The 18,112-nt window shown below is 36.0% G+C and overlaps 1 protein-coding gene and 1 long non-coding RNA gene across 25 annotated transcripts in view; both read right to left on the bottom strand.

Annotated features, from left to right (window-relative positions):
• Positions 1 to 18,112, bottom strand: part of KDM4C (lysine demethylase 4C) — a 518,729-nt gene that overhangs the window by 255,062 nt on the left and 245,555 nt on the right. The window lies entirely within an intron of this gene.
• Positions 13,969 to 17,750, bottom strand: LOC309846168. Its single transcript, XR_014301758.1, has 2 exons — positions 15,291 to 17,750; positions 13,969 to 15,069 (listed from the first exon to the last, which is right to left on the bottom strand). It is a non-coding gene; the product is annotated as an uncharacterized lncRNA (long non-coding RNA).

The raw sequence follows: 18,112 nt of genomic DNA, 5'->3' as shown, positions 1-18,112 counted from the left end.
GGAATAGATGAAGTTATTTTGTTCTGAATTCATGCATTGCATTTCACATTTTTTATGGATGATAAATTTGGGCAAGACCAGATAAGAATAGGAATGGCTCTGTAGACTCTTAGGGATCTAAGTGTTTTATGAATATAAATATTTGCTTATAAGAGCCTATAAAATTATATATCTGAGCCACAAGAAATGGCATGGAAGTATATAACATATAATCTTTCTCTTATAATGCTTAGATATTTTTACTTCCACTTTTGAGAGTCTTTCAATGGACATAATTAAAAGATAATCCTACACCTTAAAAAGTAAATCATCTTCTCCAATCATCATAATTCAAGGACAAGAAACTAAGCAAAAAAAAAAAAAATGCTAAGTGACTTGGTGGATGTCGCAAGGATAGTGAATTCAAAAATGTTCAAATGATATAAGATTCATCCTCCCTACTAGCCTCCCTGAGATTTTCAATTTCCCATTCACTGAGCAACCACTGAGTACATAGGAATATACTGAGTAATGCAAGGGGCTGAACACAGAACTAGCCATTTTCCAGGGCTTGCAAAAGAATGCTAGTCATGTTCAAAACCAACCACCTAACTCATACAGAAGATGCTCACCTTATCTCCCCTTCTGCAGAACTGGAGATGAAGGCAGCATCCCCTAATCTTCGTCCATATTTTTTGCACAGTTCAAACAATAACATCAATGTAGGAAAGTATTAATGAAGAAATACTATTTTTTATAAAGGGGAAGGGAGAGGAGTAAATGAGGAAAAAATTTAATGGAATGGCTGTAAATGCATAATATAGTCCCCATAATAGAAGCCCTGAATAGTATATAGTCAGAGTACCCTTGCTTGGTAAAAATAAAAATAACCTGCTAACAGCTTTCAAATAAGTTTTGAATTACCATATTTTTAAATTTATATGTCATACTGAATTTTGAATGCAAGTCTCAGGAAAAATAAAACCTTTATTTATTTAACAGCCATGTTATAAGCACTATCCCACACTCAGTGCACTCTGATTATGTGTCTCTTGCCATCTAAAAATCCTTGGTACTAGTTCCAAACCAGGATAAAACCTGATGAAAGCTAACTAGACCAAAAAGTTAATGCTTTTTGGGAGAACTGTAATTTATTTTAGGCTTCCTAATGCTAACAATATGGTCAAAAATTTAATACCAAGTATTAAAAAGAAATAATTTTGTTGGAAATAAGATTTTTTAAATTTTAAATTTTTAAATTCACTGACAACACATTTTCTTTCAGTGACACTTCTTTAGAAAACTACATAGTGGGCGCCTGGGTGGCTCAGTGGGTTAAGCCGCTGCCTTCCGCTCAGGTCATGATCTCAGGGTCCTGGGATCGAGTTCCGCATTGGGCTCTCTGCTCAGCAGGGAGCCTGCTTCCTCCTCTCTCTCTCTCTGCCTGCCTCTCTGCCTACTTGTGATCTCTCTTTGTCAAATAAATAAATAAAATCTTTAAAAAAAAAAAAAAAAAGAAAACTACATAGTGAGGCACCTGAAGGCCTCTGCCTTCAGCTCAGGTCATGATCTCAGGGTCCTGAGATCAAGCCCCGCATCGGGCTCTCTGCTCAGCGGGGAGCCTGCTTCCTCCTCTCTCTCTGCCTGACTCTCTGCCTACTTGTGATCTCTGTCTGTCAAATAAATAAATAAAATCTTAAAAAAAAAAGAAAAGAAAAGAAAACTACATAGTAACACTGTAAGTAAATAATTCAGCATTTCAGATTCACTTTATCTGGTAATTTCTGTGTTTCCACTCAAGTGTGAGACTATGTTGGCACAGCTATTATCTTTTCTCTGTTATTAATTTTGTGAAATTATTTAAAGCAGAAAATACAGTAAATATATTCAACACGAGCCAGAAGGAAAGCAAAGAGAGGACAGAAAACACAAAACGGATTTTAAGTGTTTCTTCAATTTCTCCCTGGCCAAATTTAGAACACCATCAATAGGATAATATATGGAAAAAGATTTCTCATAAGAAGATATTCATTATTATTTTATGGAACTGAAATGAGAAAAACAGGCCTTAAATCAGATTATGGTCAACAGGGATCCAACATGAAGAACTAACCTCCATGACTCTTAGTTAGCTGACTTCAGACTCATGAAGAGAAAAAAAAAAGTTGCATTAAAGCAATTCATGACATGTTACCAATAAATCAGGCCAACAATCTGGCAAAACATAACAAAACTTTTAAATAGGTAATAATTTTTAAAATATGAATAATCTGTGACCAACAACATAACAACTGGAAATTTATCATAAGGAAATAATGATTAATGTACCAGCGTATACTTAAGAATGTTCACCTTAGCAGTGTTATCAGAAATCTAAAAAATGGAAAAAAACACTTTCTGAAACAACAAAATAGTCCTTAAAAGAAGTTTTTCTATAATTTATGGGAAGATGCTTAATGCCATGGAAAAGCATTACTATTAGGTGAAGAAAACAGGTTTTACATACTTATGATCATATATTAATATCTATCTATCTACCTATCTATCTAACTGTAATAAACTTATACATGTGAAAAACTTACTAGTATATTTCCTTATCTGATTGGGGGGGCAGCATGGGCACAGAAATAGTGGGTACAACTAGAAGTGTGCATAGCAAGAGGAGGTTGCTGGACTAAAGCCAAACACTTGGAGTAAAAATATCCATAAGTAGATGGATCCCTTTCTTGTCTTGTTTTTTCTTTTTAGATGGATCCCTCTCTAAAGTGACATAAAGTTTCTCCCTCACTCTTGATCTCTCTGTATTTCTCTCAAACCCAAAGGGTTTCATTTCCTAGCACCTTGGTCTTTTCCTTCCAACAATCTGCAATCGTATGTTTGAGTGATTAGTTAACATCTGTTTCCCACACTAGAACCTACTATGTTCTGTGAGGGCCAGCTTCAGATCAGTTTTAGCACTGTATATTCACCACCAACGCATAGTTCATGCTCCCTAAATATTAGTAGAATGATTACCAAATCACTAGAGTATTGACAGTATAATACAAGAAATAAGACAAAAATTAAAATTAAAATCTAATGTTAACCTCATTATATTTGATTTAATGATTTGTTTCATTTCTATTTATATAATGTACTTTAAAATTGAATTACCTTATCAGTATGTTGAACGTGTGATTAGAAGACCTTAAATTATTTCATTATTAAATAGGGTGACTCTGCCTTAATTAATGAGAAACATGTCATAAATGTTTAAAAAGCACTTTTTTTTCCCCAGGAAATGACATGTAGCTACAAACTATAAGTCAGAGTTCTAACTCTATGTCCATTGTCTAAGAAATTGATTAATTCAAATAAAATATAAAATTGTCATTTCTGTAATGAATCATTAACAAGCTGTGGACAAGAAATTTCTTTCACTACCCCAGGGGCAATGGGTCCACAGATAAAATCTAGAAAGTGCTTTGGTGGAATACACCCTATTTTTACTCTGTAGAAGCTCATTAATCAGTCTAAATGTAAAAGGCTACATAAGAAATTCAATTTTAATGACGTACATTTCCTCATATTCACATGTACTCATACTATATTTAAATCCAAACTGGACTGAGTCCAAAAAGTAATCCTAAATACAGCCTATATCTGCCTCATGTTCTGCCAGGCCTTGAAAGACCACTTTAAAACAACTCTATTCAACTGCATTTCTGGTGCCAAAAAAAGGCTCCACATCTGTACAGCTTATATAATAATCATATTAAAGATTAACCTATACGTGTAATACATGTAATAAGAAATTCACTAACTTCCTCAGATGTGCCTGCCTATAACCATCCATCATCTGTCAACAAATAAAAAAGCAGGAATGTTTTGTCTTCACTAGTGAATAAATACAAGCTGTAGTAACTACTTATTAAATCAAAACACAAAAAATCTTTCAGAGTGATCCTATAGTTGAAAACAAATGACAGGGTTAGTGCAGACATTCACCATTTTGATTCTGGTTCACTTTGTGTCCCAAGAGCTATTGCTGACATATGCTGGGAGGACCAGGTAGGGGTCAGAAAGGCTTTTTACAGCAATGAACAATTATCACACACCAGGTCTGCTCACCCTTTGCCTATTTACTTTGTTCAAGAAAATAGGAATAAGTTGAAAATGGCTTCCCACTATTCTAATTCTGTTTGGGAAATCCATTTTGCTGCTAAATTACCACACCTGAGCCATATAACCCCTGGCCCAAGACTGTAAAAGTGCAACTTCCTTTCACAGTGCAGAAAATCATGAAGACTATCCCACCTCAGACTTTCATTTCCCCGCTCTGTGAAATGTATATTGAAAAGAAAACCAATATAAGGCCCAGTTCTTTAATCAAATATTAAATTACATCCATTTTCAATTCAGTTTAATACTGTGCTGCTGCAATTATGTTCACAATAACAAGCTATGGCTGCATTCATTCTACAAACATTTTGAGGCTAACAGAAGCAAAGAGGTACAACTACAATAACTGAACATCATAAAGAGCTACATGAAAAAGGGCAAAAATCTGAAAAAAAGTTTTCAACTTTCGCCACTGGTTAAGTTTTGTGGAACTTATTAACAGGGCTGTTTTTTACTTATTTTTTTTTTATTTCTTTTCAGTATAACAGAATTCATTGTTTTTGCACCACACCCAGTGCTCGACAAAATACGTGCCCTTCTTAATACCCACCACCTGGCTCCCCCAACCTCCCAACCCTGCCTCTTCAAAACCCTCAGACTGTTTTTCAGAGCCCACAGTCTCTCATGGTTCACCCCCCCTTCCAATTTCCCTCAGCTCCCATCTCCTCTCCATCTCCCCATGTCCTCCATGCTATCTGCTATGCTCCACAAATAAGTGAAACCATATGATACTTGACTCTCTCTGCTGACTTATTTCACTCAGCATAATCTCTTCCAGTCCCATCCATGTTGCTACAAAAGTTGGGTATTCATCCTTTCTGATGGAGGCATAATACTCCATAGTGTATATGGATGAATGGATAAGGAAGATGTGGTCAATATACTTATTTTTTCCAAAAAAAAAAAAAAATTTACTGTAATTGGTATGGCAGAATTAAATCATTAAGTTTTATTGCCACTTGTCATTCCTAAGACTTCTCTTCATTAGGATATTTTGACTAAAAAGAACACACCTTGATTTCCCCTCCAAGGGTAGGCCATGTTTTTTTAGGAGATGCTAGATTGGCCTACCAAGCTTTCCATCTTAATGGCAATAGTGATTAGTTTAGGGATAGGCACATATGACCCAAACAAAGTCAATGGGATTCACCTTATTAGCCTAGAAAAGCCAACAGCCGTTTTTCCTGCATCACAGGAACAACTGCCTGAGAAGGAAGCCAAGTGTGATAGAAGAACCAGAGATAAGACAGTATGATCAGAACCACTAATATAGATAGATCGATAGACAGACAATAAATATCTAATATATATATCTGAAGATATACATCAAGGATAACTTGGAGGTAGCCCTTTTTTTTTTTTCTGCACCAATAAGAGTTGAAAGGAAACAACTTTTGAGAATGTTTACCCATTAAGAGCTTTTTAGGACAGAATATGCACACTTAATCTATATTAAATGGAAATATTAAAATCATCTATAAGCATAAAAAGGATTTTTCAATTCAGTTCTCTATAAACTATTACTGGAAATGCATCTATAGTTGAAAATAAAGCATAACCATTTGCATTTGACTTAGAAAAAAAGGATTTTTATAGTCAGAATGTGATGGAATGGGTAAGATAGACATATACTGTGAACCAAACACAGATACAAAATTTAAATTAGTAAGACAATTAACAGGACACCTGGGTGGCTCAGTGGGTTAAAGCCTCTGCCTTCAACTCGGGTCATGATCCCGGAATCCGGGGATCGAGCCCCGCATCAGGCTCTCTGCTCAGCAGGAAGCCTTCTCTCTCTCTCTCTGCCTACTTGTGATCTCTGTCTGTCAAATAAATAAAATAAAATCTTAAAAAAAAATTCTTTAAAAAAGAAAACACAATTAGTAACAGAACATTATATGTAAGAGTTTGCCAAAACAGAAAACCATTTTGGATTTCATTTTTACATATATTCAAAACAAGGTCAATTAACATATTTAGAGTCTTAGACCTAAAGGTAAACAGATACATTAACTCCATGTTTTTAATCTGGAAACTTGATTTTCATATAGCTGTTAAAATCAGTTAAGGTTTTAAATGCCAGTCACATCACACAAAAAAGTATTCAGTAAGAAAAGTATATAAATGTATACATTCATTTCAGTCTCTTTATCATCAAGAAAGAAACATCAATGGGGCGCCTGGGTGGCTTAGTGGGTTAAAGCCTCTGCCTTCAGCTCAGGTGATGATTTTAGGGTCCTGGGATCTAGCCCCGCATCAGGCTCTCTGCTCAGCAGGGAGCCTGCTACCCTCTCTCTCTCTCTGCCTGCCTCTCTGCCTACTTGTGATCTGTCTGTCAAATAAATAAATAAAATTTGTTTTATGTTTCTTTTTTTTTTTTAAACAGCAATTAAATATTGACTAAGCCAATACAAATTACATATTCCGATGTCCCAGAAATAATTCAAACATTTTAAACACCCAATGTTAAATACATTGCTTTAAAAGCCTAACCAAAAATACCATCTCACTTTACTACTCAGATCTAAATTCTAATGTTATTTATTTATTTATTTTAAAAGATTTTATTTATTTATTTAACAGAGAGAGATCACAAGTAGGCAGAGAGGCAGGCAGAGAGAGGTGGGGGGACCAGGCTCCCTGCTGAGCAGAGAGCCCGATGCAGGCCTGGATCCCAGGATCCTGAGATCATGACCTGAGCCAAAGGCAGAGGCTTATCCACTGAGCCACCCAGTTGCCCTAAATGCTAATTTTCAATAAAATGTCAGAAATATGGCAACCTGTAACCACAGAGATATAAAATCACTAAGTGCCTGAAAATGAATGACATATATCAAAAGATAATATTACGTTACTGGCATTGAACTACAAAGGTTATTAGAATCTCAATTTTAATAAAGAACCCTGACTTTATTTTGGATTATTTCCAGCAGTTCAAACAAAGTAAATGTGTTATCTTTTTTTTTAATATTCAACTATTCTATTCATTTTTTTAAAATGAAATAGTTTAACTTAATTATTCTTTGGTAGCAGTAATATCCAAGAATATTGTCAATCACAGGCCAGAGGTTCTTCCTCTAAAATGGCCGAAATGAGCAGAACATGAAATTGCTACAGTGGAGGCAGCATGAAGAATTTTCTAATGAAGAGTGTTTAAATGGTACCCATGGTTTCCTTTGCCCAATGGCAAGTTATTCATGGTATTTTTTCATTTATGTTTTTGACTAAAAAGAGCACCTTGATTCTCTGCTAAAGACAGGCTATAATTTTTAGGTGACACTAGAACAGTCAATCAAAGATTGCCTCCAATGTCAACAGTGATTGATTCAGCAATGAGCAGATGACTCATAAACTCAACCTATGATACCAACATTGCCTTGATTCCAAAACCAGACAAAAATACCACTAAAAAAGGAGAATTACAGGCCAAAATCCCTGATGAACATGGATGCAAAAATTCTCAACAAGATACTAGCAAATCAAATCCAACAGTACATTAAAAGAATTATTCATTACAATCAAGTGAGAGTTATTCCTGGGCTGCAGGGGTGATTCAATATTCACAAATCAATCAACATGATATGCCACATTAATGAAAGAAAGGATAAGAACCATATGATCCTCTCAACAGATGCAGAAAAAGCATTTGACAAAATACACCCTCCACTCTTGATTAAAATCAACAAAATAGATTTATATGGAACATATCTTAACATCCTAACAGCCGCATATGAAAGACCCACAGTTAATATCATCCTCAGTGGGGAAAAACAGAGCTTTTCCTCTGCGGTCAGAAACAAGACAGAGATGTCCACTCTCATCATTACCACTTAACATAGTATCGGAAGTCTTAGTTTCAGCAATCAGACAACAAAAGGAAATTAAAAGTATCCAAATTGACAAGGAAGAAGTCAACCTTTCGCTATCTGCAGACAACATGATACTCTATGTAGAAAACCCAAAGACCCCACCAAAAAAATCTCTAGCACTATACATGAATTCAGCAAAGTTGCAGGATATAAAAATTAACATACAGAAATGTGTGCATTTCTATACACCACCAATGAAGCAGCAGAAAAAGAAATCAAGCAATTGATCTCATTTGCAACTATACCAAAAAACAGTAAGATACTTAGGAAAAAACTAACCAAAGAGGTAAAAGAACTGTACTCTGAGAACTATAGAACACTTCATGAAAGAAACTGAAGAGGACACAAAGAAATGGGAAAATATTCTATGCTCATGGATTGGAAGAACAAACATTGTTAAAATGTCTATGTTACATAATCCCTATCAAAATACCAATAGCATTTTTCACAGAGCTAGAACAACTAATCCTAAAATTTGTATGGAACCACAAAAGACCCCAAATAGCCAAAGCAATTTTGAAAAAGAAAAGCAAAGTTGGAGGCATCACAATTCTGCCCTTCAAGCTACATTCCAAAGCTGTAGTTATCAAGAAAGTGTGGTACTGGCACCAAAAACAGACACATAAATCAATCGAAAAGAACAGAAAACCCAGAAAGGGACCCACAACTATATGCTAAACTAGTCTGTACAAAGCAGGAAAGAATATCTGATTGAAAAAAAGACCATGTCTTCAATAAAAGAAGACATGCTGGGAAAACTGGACAGCAACATGCAAAAGAATGAAACTGGATCACTTTCTTATACCATACACAAAAATAAATTCCAAATGGATGAAAGACCTAAATGTGAGACGGGAAACCATCAAAATCCTAGAGAAGAACACAAGAAGTAACCTCTCTGACCTTGGCCTTAGCAACTTCTCACTAAACACGTCTCCAAGGGAAACAAAAGCAAAAATGAACTATTGGTATACCATCAAGATAAAAGCTTTTGCACATCAAAGGAAAAAAAAAACTAAAAAGGCAGCCTATGGAATGAGAGAAGATATTTGCAAATGATATATCTGATAAAGGGTTAGTATCCAAAATCAATAAAGAGCTTACCAAACTCAACACCCCCCAAAAATGAAAAAATCCAGTTAAGAAATGGACAGAAGACATGAATAGACATTTTTCCAAAGAAGATATCTAGATGCCTAACAGACACATGAAAAAGATGTTCAACATCACTCATCATCAAGGGAATACAAGTCAAAACCATGGTGAGATATTACCTCATACCTATTAGAATGGCTAAAATTAACAATAAAAAAAAAAAAAAAAAAACAAACAGGTGTTGGAAAGGATATGGAGAAAGAGGCACCCTCTTACACTGTGGTGGGAATGCAAACCGGCACAGCCACTCTGGAGAACTGTATGGAGGTTCCTCAAAAAGTTGAAAATAGAGTTACCCTATCCCCAAGTAATTGCACTTCTAGTGCTCTACTATCTTTTACCCGAAGGATACAAAAATACATATTTGAAGGCACACATACATCCTGATGTTTATATAGCAGCAGCATCAACAACAGCCAAGCTATGAGAAGAGCTCAAATGTCCACTTTCCCTTGATTGATGAATGGATAAAGAAGATGTGGTAGTGTACACACACACACACACACACACACACACAATGGAGTATTAGTCATCAAAAAGAATGAATTCTTAACATTTGCAACAAGAGGGTATTGTGCTAAACAAAATAAGTCAGTCAGAGAAAGACAAATGCCATACAATTTCATTCACATGTGGAATTTAGGAAACAAAACAGATGAACATATTGGAAAGGGGGAAAAAAGGAAAAAGAGGGAAGAAAACCATAAGAAACTCTTAACAATAAAGAACAAACCAAAGGTTAATGGAAGGAGGTGGGTGGAAGATGGGCTAGACACGTGAAGGGTATTAAGGAGGGCACTTGTTATGATGAGCACTGGGTATTATACATAAAAGTGATGAATCACTAAATTCTACTCCTGAAACCAGTATTATACTATATGTTAACTAACTAGAATTTAAACAAATATTTGGAGAAAAAAGATATTCTCCTATATTTTCTTCTAAAAGGTCTATATTTTAGTTTTCTCTTTCATGTCTAGGATCCATCTTAGTTAGGAATTCTAGATGGTGGGGATCAAGGTTCACTTTTTCCCAAATACGGAAGACTCTTCTCCTGAAAAGATTGCTTTGGTGCTACTGAGAAAAATTAAATGCCATATATGTGTGAGTCTATTTAGGGTTCTTTCCTCTTTTCTACTGAAGAAGATCTAGATCTACATTGAGAACTTGAGCTACATGTAGATATAGTCTTCATAAACAGTCATATCCTCTATAAATAGGAACAATTTTCTTTCCTTTTTTTAAATGCCCATCATTTCTTTTCCTTGACTTAGTGCAGTGGCTATAATCTTCATAAAATGTTCAGCAGAAATGATGAGAGTGAAAATTCTTGCTTTGATGTATATTTTGGGAAGAGCTGCATGGTATTTTACCATTTAGTATATTTATTGTAGGTTTCTTATACTTACTTTACTGACAAAGTTCCCTCTGAGAGATTTTATCTAAAATGGCTATTGCTTTTTCTGCATTTATTAAAATGATCATGTGGTTTTTACCCTTTATTCTGTTAACATGGTAAATTGAACTGATTGGTTTTTCAAATGTGAAACCAAACTTATTATAATAGTTAATTTTACATGTTAGCCTGACCATGGAGTCCCCAGATACTTGGTCAGACATTATTCTGGGTCTGTTAAGAATGTTTCCAGATAAGAATAACATTTGAATCCATAGACTAATTAAAGCAGACTGCCATCTGTAAGTTGGGCATGCCCCATCCAATCAGTTGAAGGCCTGAATAGAACAAAAAGTCTGACCCTCTCTGGAGTAAGAAGGGACTTCTCCTGTCTAGCCATTGAGGTAGAACATCAGTTTTTTTCCTGACTCTGAACTAGAACTGAAACATCAGCTATTGTTGGGTGTCCAGCTTGCTGACTACATGTCCTGAGACTTCTCAGCCTACAATATTGATGAGTTAATATCTTATAATAAATCTCTACACATATACACCCTTTAGGTTCTTGAGGAACCTGACTAATATACTTGTGTTCTGGAGGTAAATGCCACTGAGTCATCAATTATCCTTGCTTTACCATAGTTCAGCTGTAAAATGTATCTCTATTAAAGAACATGAAATGGATGTGTGATTCTAGGTATTTCCCTACAAGTTGCCTTATGATTCCTATGCTTGCACAGTGAAAACCACCCTTATATTTAACTTCCTACTAACAAATATTCTCTCATTAAAATGATGTAACTCCCAAGTATAGTAATGGAGATAGAAGCCAGATAAAGAAATCTCTTAGAAATTCCCATGTTTCTGGACGCCTGGGTGACTCAGACAGGTAAGCGACTGCCTTCAGCTCAGGCCATGATCCCAGCATCCAGGATAGGGTTCTGCATCAGGTGCCTTGTTCAGCAGGAAGTCTGCTTCTCCCTATGCCTCTGCCTTCCACTCTGCCTGCTGTGCTTCCTCTCTCTCTCTCTCTAACAAATATATGAATAAAATCTTAAAAAAAAAAAAAGAAAGAAATTCTCTTTTTTCTAACATTGGCATTAAGAAACAGAGACCAAGGGGGCACTTGGGTGGCTCAGTGGGTTAAAGCCTCTACCCTTGGCTCAGGTCATGATCCCAGGGTCCTGGGTTTGAGCCCCACGCAGGGCTCGCTGCTCAGCAAGGAGCCTGCTTCCTCCTTTCTCTCTGTCTGCCTGCCTCTCTGCCTTCTTGTGATCTCTGTCTGTCAAACAAATAAATAAAATCTTTAAAAAAAAAAAAAAAAAAAAAGGAAAAAAGAAACAGAGACCAAAAGATGTAAAATGTGGATAGATATAAAATGATTATTGAGGAGATAAAATCAGGCAGAAATTATATTAAATAAGCCAGTCTTCAATGATGTGAAGAAAATCTGAACTAAAACATTTCTTATGTCATAAACAAAACTAAATAAGATTCCCTTAGTCAATAAAATATCAACAGAGTTATACTCCTAGTGTTTAAAAATTTAAATCATTAGCTCCAACAGATTGCAATGAAGTTTCTTTTTAATCATTTCCCAAACTTTCAAATATTCCTCTGGACTTAGAAAGAGCTCATCTAGGAATAGTTGAAAAAGTGTTAGCAAGAAAAAGTAAGATTTTAAAAAAGGAATAGGAATATCTCAGGGAAAGGAGGACAGTGGAAGTACCATCAACTAGAAGAATGTACAAACAGCTGCTTAGGGAGACAAGGAAGACTGAGAGGTGACAAATGGATTGCTGCTCTGGAAGACTGTGTGGGAGGACAGACAACATGCTACCTTACAGGGAAAAGAACAGATCTCATAAATTTAAAAGCAATGAAATCATCACTATCAACTCAAAAGTTGTTATTCTTCTCTACTCTTATTCCTAGAAGACATCATGTAACTTCCTATGTATCATTACATTTCCTGGAAACATCCTCATCCTCTTGCTATACCAACCATCTTTATCGAGCTAACATCCTTCATATTTCACTTCAAATGCATAGAGACTAGGTCAGCTCCCCCTACTACAAACAATCTGGTGCCATGAATATGTGGCACAAATAATGGTTGCAATCAAGTACTCAGTTGTATAATTATTAATTATTATAAAATGCCAGTTGCTAACTCTTATTTGTGAGAGGACAAAGATTGTGATTATCCTGTTCATCACTGCAACTCTCAACCAAAGTGGTCAATAAATACTTTTTGAATGAATAAATTGAATGACAAAAAAATGCATCATTTGCTATATTTCAATAATAAATTATTATCACTAAAGAAAGCATCAGTCTGCATTTATTTATTTGTCACTTCCATGGTGTAATAGGAAGCTGGTATAATTATCATCCCCACATTAAAAAAAAAAAATGAGAAAACCAATGTACAGAAAGGTTAAGTAGCTTGACCAAGGTCCCTCATGGAGCGAAGATTCAAACCCAGGCAGCCTGGTTCTATATTCATTACTAATTAATTATCAAAATAATGCCCAAAAACAGCTACTGAGAATAAGTATCCTATGAAATATAGGTCTAGGATTTAAAGGCCTAGGATTTCATATTTTGGGTCTAGGATTTAAAGGTCTAGGATTTCATATTTTAGTTCTGCAATTCTCACATATGTATAGTGAATTAAGGAAAATCTCAGTTAACTGATTCTTGATGCTGAGCTCTTTTTTAGTAACGGAAAACACTACATAAAATTTTAAGGAGAAATAGATAAAGTTTTCATACTACCTACCACTTTTACATATTGCTATCCTGATGCCCAGAGTATGTGCTGAAGTAGAAATGAACAAATCCATGTCAAGATTAAGGTAGTCAGTAAAGCAGACGACCTTTTTTCTTCCCTTACTGGAACAAAGAAATCAGCATCCTAACTGAATCTACCATGTTGACTACAAAAGATTAACTATGTAAAAACATCAATGCTAAAAACATTTATAGGACATTTTTCCTTTAGTAAATCAAACTCATTAAAATGACCACTGTGCGTACTTTGTTTCAAAAAGAAACCATAAAGTGTCATCTTCATATGACCCAATTATGTGATTAACATAATTGAAATAGTTGAAAACTTCAACTATCCCTAACTTATCTGAATTTTAGTGGATTTAGTGCCAAAGTTCAGTTTGTATTTCTGAACACCAGAAAACTGGAAAACTTATCTACTTTTGGTCTTCAAATGCATTAACTTTTTCTTACCCTACTGCTAACTAGATAAAACACTACTACAGGAAGGGGAACTTGTGCTTGCTATACTATAAATATTTCTAATTCAGGATGTTGATGTAGGCTCACTCAAGTTTTTACTGGGTACAAGACATTTATAATATGCCTAATAATCTCTAGTTCTTTTCTAGCTTTTCTCCGCCAATTTATTTCATTTTTTTCCATACCACATGCATAGCTCATCCTGTATCTCACCATCAGTCCATGTTCCCCCACCACTGACCTAAGTAAATAACAAAGCGAATGCTAGCAAACATAACCTAGCAAACAGATGATTTCTAAATGAACTAAGAATGCCCACAATCATTCCACGGTATTTGATTAATGCATATACTCATTCAGGAATGCACAGAAACTGCACTGACGACATCTTTCAAACATTATGGGCTCTAAGGGGAAAAGCTTAAAAAGATAGCAATTTTAGGGGACCAGGATGGCTGTCAGTTGAGCATCTGACTCTTGATTTTGGCTCAGGTCATGATCTCAGGGTCATGAGACTGAGGGCCACATCAGGCTCCACACTCACTGGGGGTGTCTACTTGAGATTCTCCTTCTCCCTCTTCCCCTCCCCATCCTCACTCTCTCTCCCCCACCTCTAAAATAAATTTTAAAAATGCTTTTTGTTTTTTGTTTTTAAATGATGGCAATTTCTACATAGGAGAAGCAATAACATGGAAAAATAACTGTGGCTATAAATGGATGACAGAAAAGTAACATTAAATACCATTAAAGATTAGTTGGTTTTTCTTTTTGTTTTTCTTTGGGGCAGTACACACCTTTACTTGCACATTACACCCACGAGTTTGAATTGTGATAATAAAGATTACTTCTATAAATAATTTTGAACTTAAGTCACAGTCTAAAATAAAAGAAGAAAAACTGTTTTATGAATTACTAATGACTTACACCATATTCTTTCTATTGAGAAATAGTTAAAAATAAGACCTTCTATACATACAGAAATTTTATAAACTTTTTTTGACAGTTTGTACAATCAATTTCTCTTTGATAGGAAGTAGAAGGATAAATTTCAGTAGCTGATGTGCCAAATTTGTAAGCAGACCACCTGATTCTTCTCTCTATACTGGAACAGAACCTTCAATTCATCAGCTCCTGTTCAGTACTGTACATATGTAGCAACATGATGGCAGGACTGTACTATGTAATTACTGCTAGATAATTATAAAACCATCCTTTGATATTTCGTAGCTATTCAGCACTAGCAATATTTAACTTTATTTTTTTTTTTTTGTTAAAGATTTTATTTATTTATTTGACAGAGAGAAATCACAAGCAGGCAGAGAGGCAGGCAGAGAGAGAGAGAGAGAGGAGGAAGCAGGCTCCCTGCTGAGCAGAGAGCCCGATGCGGGACTCGATCCCAGGACCTTGAGATCATGACCTGAGCCGAAGGCAGCGGCTTAACCACTGAGCCACCCAGGCGCCCAATATTTAACTTTAAAGAAGAAAAAGAAACAAAGAATTTTACATACTGCCTTTAGTAAACCAAAAATGCTTCAAATGTTTGAAAAGTAGTGATTCTGATAGAACATAAATAAATATGCTGAGGTAAGAGACACTGTAATGTGGTCTGGTGTCAGCCTAAGAGAAAGACAGTGAATTTGAGAGTGCTCTGAAAGCTACCACTTTCTTGCACAGCACCCTTTGTGCCTCATGCTTAGTTCATTCTAGTGTGTATATTTAGTACTCATTTCTCTGTATGCTTGCCTGTCTCCCCTACAGGTAACACCCATAAGCACAAGTGGTTCTCAGTCACAGGGCATTTGCCCCCCAGTGGTATATGAGAATGCCTGGAGACATTCTGGTTGTCCAGTGGGCAGAGGCCAAGAAGCTGCTAAAAATGACAGTACTGCTGAGGTCAAGAAATCTTGCAGTAGTCTGAACTACCAGAGGACAGGGACTGTCCACTACTTGCAGCACTGTGCTCAACCCTATCCCCAGGCACACGATGGGCACTCAAATATGGGACAAATTGTTGTATGTGTACATGAAAATTCATGTCACTGTGAATTTATAAACCATTGTTTTCTATATGACACTCTTTAAAGAGTTTCCTTTTCTTTCTGCTACTGCCTCTGAGCTGTTATGTAATGAGACAGGGAACATATCTGTGATTAATGTCAAAACTGCAGTTCTACCCTGGAACAGAGAAGTAATGGGGGAAGGCACACTGGCCAAGATTCCAGTTCCTCCATGCAACACAGGAAAGTTCTTAACCTGACAAGGACATCTGGTGACTTGAACCAGATGACCTCTCCGACCTCTGATTGAAAGGATTACTTTAATCATTTTTACATCTAAGAACATTCACCTCATGTAATAACTTTCCATATGGGCTACCCAGCTTTTATTATGGCAGTCAAAGCCCTGCAGTATTTTACACCTTGGGCTCAGCTGCTGTCAAGTCTGCAGTAACCATAATCTTTAGGTCAAGCTTTTATTTCACTATAAAAGGCTTTAAATATGAATATGCCTGGTGATAAATTAGGGTGACAGGCATTTCCTTTTATTATGATTCAAAGGAAGACATATATATCTATCATGTTGTTTGGTGTAAACAACTTATGAGTGCAGTAATAATTCATATAGCCTAACTAGACTACAATTTCACAGAATTAACATACCATGGCTATAAATTACAAGTCACTTACACTTCTTGGAGCTGTCTTATGAACTCTAATAGGAACTCATAAATTGAAACAAATCTAAAGAATGACAGTAGCTGTGCACTTCTTCAGTAAATCTGACCAGTGTAAAAACCTAAGAAATGGCTTTTCTAGTTGTTCAGAGTAAATTTGTGGCTGTGTTATCTGGTGGCACTATGTTACAATAACTACAAACAAGATAAAGTCAGAATGCTTAAAGTTCATTAGGCAGGTAAAATTTCAAAAATAACAGTACAGGGCATATTCTCTAGGAACCCATGACTGATATCATCATCTAAAATACAAAAGAAAATGACAACAATGCAATGAGACAGACCAAACACTCTAAAGAGAGAGGGGGCAACTGACACCCTCTCCTCCATCTTTGGCCACATGAAGAGAAGGGACCCAAGACTGGAGGGTGAGACTCTGCAGGCACTTTCAAAAACTATAAAGCCAGGAGAAAGCTTGGGTGCTTCCCAGCTCTCCTATTCTCACCTGTTTCTTTTAGAGAAAGTATCTGGGGGTAGAGCTATCTCAGGTCAAGTTATTTGATCCTTGGGTTCCTGTATAACTCTGAAAAGGGATGAAAAAGCATGAGAATGACTATGAATGATTTATTCCAGGTGTTACGCTTTGAAAGGGAAGCATAAAAAGGATCTTATGATTTCCCTCTAGGACTCTATAATACCTTCTACAAAACTCTATTTTCTTCCTCTCTAGTGATGTTACCATATGAAAGAAACCATAAACTTTTATGACTGAACTATTCAAGGAAAGAAAGGATACCTTGCTCAGAGCTATATTATTATTTGTCCTTAGCTATTGTCCCAATAATTAAGTGATTTCCACTGAAAATACTCTTTTGGTAGTCCTTTGTAATTGTGTTATTGTTGTTAATTGTTTGGCAAAGTGGGGAGTTGACAAGGAGAGGACAGAACTGAATCAGTTTGAAAACATCTAGTTGGAAAAAAAAAAAAAAAAAAACTTTTCTTTGCCCTGCAATGAAAAGAGAATCTATAACCAATTAAAAAAGGAAAAGGCAGGGGCACCTGAGTGGCTCAGTGGTTTAAAGCCTCTGCCTTCAGCTCAGGTCATGATCCCAGGGACCTGGGATCAAGCCTGTCATTGGGCTCACTGCTTGGCAGGGAGCCTGCTTCCTCCTCTCTCTTTGCCTGCCTCTCTGCCTACTTGTGATCTCTGTTTGTCAAATAAATAAATAAAATCTAAAAAAAAAAAAAAAAGGAAAAGGCAGCTTTGCTACAGCAAAACCCCAAATGTTGCTTACAAAATCAGGACTAGCTGGACTAGCTGAACGCAACCAATGCTTGCCTATCCACAATCATTGTTTCCCTTGGACAAGAAATACACTTGGAAGTCAGACCATCTGATAACCCAACATCTCTGTGGCCCTCAAACATGGATTCTGTAGCTTTCTAGTGATAATACTTTTATTATTACAACCATAAACATATGTAATGTCTGCACTTTACTATAGAAGAATGTGAGGTTCAGAAGGGCTAGATGGTTTGTATAAGGTTGTCTAGTCATTAAGGAGCAGAGCCAATGTGTAGACTGAACTCTCTGACTCCAAAACTGAGCACATACCACCC

Source organism: Mustela nivalis, assembly GCF_964662115.1.
Source record: "Mustela nivalis genome assembly, chromosome: 13".
Taxonomy (NCBI): Eukaryota; Metazoa; Chordata; class Mammalia; order Carnivora; family Mustelidae; genus Mustela; species Mustela nivalis.
Note: the sequence above shows the minus strand (reverse complement) of the source record. Positions and strands in the feature narration are given on the sequence as shown.